Raw genomic sequence first — 3718 nt, 5'->3', positions numbered from 1 at the left:
GATTAGGAGCGTGTGAATAGCTAGTGGGGAGCAGACTACATGTAGAGAAGAAACTAAAATAGCGATAACGACAACAACAGCAGCAGCAGCAGCAAAAACAACATTAATAATAATAAACCTAAAGAGTAAAATGGACCCAATATACTTAAATTTGCCAGAGCTACCTGGAATATCCTGCCAAGAGAGCACCATACCAGACGTGCCCAGAGTAGAAATGAGCAATGAACCTTTGCGACAGACAAAATCTGCATAGGCCTTAAGAAAAACTTAACTCTCAAGAAAACAGCATGTAAAGAACAAAACACATCTACAATTTTGGGAATATAGAATTTTCTTAAGTAAAAAAAAGGAAAAAGGAAACTCATGCCATTGTATTGTAACCACTAAAATCAACTCTTTCTGTCTTCCCCACAACCAGAAGAAACTACCATGAAGAATCTGTGCAGAAAAACAAGGCGCGCCCGTGTGTGTATGCACGACCTTCTGTCAAACATTTTTGTGATTAATAAATACATTGAAAATTGAAATTCAAGATCCATTAGTTATTACTCCTTAATGCTGCTTCCTGAAATTGGCTAAAATACTTTTCAATTTTGATTTGACACACCTCCCCTCCCATCCATTTAGAAAAAGCAGAGCACTACACTATTTCCAGGAAAATAGTGTCAGGTTTCAGACTGATCATTGAAACAACCGGTGACATTAGTTTCACTTTCCTTGAGTTTTTAAGGGGGAGGAGGGGCCAGATGGTGAGAGATAGATAGGATGGGAAGGTGGGCGGGGAAGGTAACAGAAATGCAGATATCTTCTTTCTAGGCAGCACTAGACAAAGTGCCCACTATCTGATGGATGAGATCAGTGTGAGTAACCTAACAAAGTAATTCATTTTCTGAATGATTTCTTTAAAAAAGAAGCCTTAATTATCTGTTGTGGCTGACTCCACAGACTAAATTAGCCAAATAACCACAAGCTTTGCTTTTCTTTTTTGGTGCTGGGTAGATAATCATTGTAAAAATAAGCGAAAGCTGCAGTGCTAATTAAAGCATGGTCTGAAAAGACCTTAAAGAATAACAAAATCCAGAAACAAATGCTGTAGAAGATGTGAGTAGAGATGTTTCCATACAATCCCACTACGAAACTGTGCCCAGTTCTCCCAGAAAAAGTGTTTACTTAGCTTGATATAAATAGAGATTAGGTAGTGAGCAGATGGAGCCTATTTGAGGCTGTTTGGCGGGCTCGCCCGTGAGACTGAGTAAATGGAGATTGGGTGAGGAGACAGCAGGGGAGGAGGGCTGGAAGGAGAAAAGCAGGGTGTTCCAAATAGAGCTGCTGTTTCCAAAAATTCTTTATTCCCATAGACTATTGGTACCTGGAACTGAATCTCAAATTGAATTTTAAGAGACCAAAATGATCAAATATGTTTGGCCTTGCTTTTCTTTCTCCAGAAGCAGGAAGAAGTAGCTAGAAGAATGTCAAAACCAAGCAGGACCATAAAGATCTAGATTCAAAAAACCCTCTAAACAAAACTGAGCTACTTTTGATGTATGTGGGGATTCAGCTGATAACTGTCCCAAACTTCAATCCTCCCCTTCCTCTTAAACTCCTAGTCAGTAATTATAAGTGAAAAATAAGTAAATAAATAAAAATTCATATTCTGGTATGTACTATACTGTTAGGTTAACCCCACGTAACAGAATGTTCTCTTCTGTCAGCCTGCACTGTCCAACACAGCAGTCACTAGCCACATGTGACAACCGAGCACTTGAAATAAGCAAGAGTTTTTTGGTTTTTTTTTTTCATTGTTGTAGTCAAACTAAAGTTTAGTAAATAAGAAAGAAGTCTGGGAGTTTGGAATAGATTAAAAAATAGTAAATCTGCCTTCCAGTAATACCCAGTGTAATAGGAAGGAAAATTTAGAAACTGATATTTCTCTATATGAGCTTTCTATTAGGACTTGACAAATAAAGAAACGTAAAAAAAAAAAAAAATAGTAAAAGACTTGACAAGTAAAGAAATAGCAGAAAATAAGTGAGTAATCAACTTGAGTAGTGGGGAGTTCAGAGACGATTACTACCTAACAGCTGTTTTGGTCAATGAGTAAAAACCATTCAGGGTTGTAAAGATCTAGGGGTTCCCCATCTGTTCCAAAGACCCATACTGGTCGTGTATAAAGTCTAAGAAAAATAATTACTACATAAAGAAATAATTACCTCATAAAGCTAGGTTTAATAACATTTTTGGTGCTAAAATTTCCTACTCTTTATGAAATCAAAGTGATATGAGATGACTTTTTTTTAATGTCTCTACTTGGCAGAACTAAAGGTTGGCAACCCTTATCATATCTAATATGTATATAAACTGCTACTGGGCAATGAAATGTAAAAATCCAAGAACCAATAATTTAATTTACTTGTTATTTTCTAAATGAGGAAATTGAATGCTGGGAAGGTTACAGGACTTGCCCCCACCCACACTACTCCCCCAGCAACAATTTAAGTCTAGCTAGTTTTAATCTCCATCTCTCTTCATTGTACCCAACTACCTCACAAACAAAACTAGAGCTAGTAGACAGGCTCATAAAACTGTCTAATCTATTAAGGCTTTACATTTCAATTTCTCATTGTTACTTGGAAGAGTCTGAGTGTTAAAGATGAGTGATACTCCTTTTCATAAAGCGAAGCTTAATGGACACCATGAACCTATCCATGCTAAAATCAGTGCATCCTCAGAATTTGACATTTCCTGAAGCATGTCATTGAAATTTCAGTAATACGTGCTCAGTGGGGGTTAATCAACTTCCAGAATTCTGTCAGAAATGCCTTTGCACTTAGATTGGATTCAGTTTTGGGGATGGACCAATTACACAGTATTGACATCTCTGTCAGTTCTGTCACTGTGTGCCACTTACTAAGTCTCCAACATGTATAGCACTATGACAAACTATAATTACCAAATTGCTCTACCATGTGTTATTATTATTTACAACATAACAAGATTTCCACAACTCCTAAATTTGGTTTTATATACATAAGCTGACTTGATTAAATTAATCAAAATAACAGTTTAACATAAATTATCAAGCACTGACTGAACTTTTTTAATTGACCAAAACTAACTGATAGGGAGACCAATTTTCTGAACTCTGTAAAAATTTAGCTTGTTAGCCCCCTGTTTTCTACTGGTTAGTATTTTATTATTCATAAAATCCTAGTAGAAATCTCTTATTGAAAAATATCATTTCTAGACTTTCCCATTGCACTGGATGCCACTAGAGGGTAGATTTATTTATTAATATTTTTCTTCTATCCAGAAATATGTTCTTTATTCTTTGCTAGTGTGTTTTTTGTTTCACAAGGGGAGAAAAAAACTAAGGAAAGAAAACAAAAGTCCCCATGCTTTGTTCATTAGCCACATGTGGCTTGTGACTATTGAATTGGGCATTTTCACCATCATGGAAAGTTCTACTGGATGGCACTGGTCAGAGTATGCCATGAGTGTGAATTTTGTTTTCTACCTGTAATTACTGTTGGGGTTGTGAGAGAAGGGTGAGATTTAATTTTGGAAGAGTTATAAAATGTGTTCTCAACAAATTAGCTTTGCTTTTCCAAGAAAGGCAAATATAAAACATCCAATGCAACTGCATTTCAAATGTAGGACAATAAATATAGATTCTATTGTAAAAATTAGGACTTCAGTTCACATTATGGCTAATTAATAC

This window comes from Pteropus alecto, unplaced genomic scaffold, assembly GCF_000325575.1.
Source record: "Pteropus alecto unplaced genomic scaffold, ASM32557v1 scaffold3, whole genome shotgun sequence".
In the NCBI taxonomy this organism is placed as follows: Eukaryota; Metazoa; Chordata; class Mammalia; order Chiroptera; family Pteropodidae; genus Pteropus; species Pteropus alecto.
Note: the sequence above shows the minus strand (reverse complement) of the source record.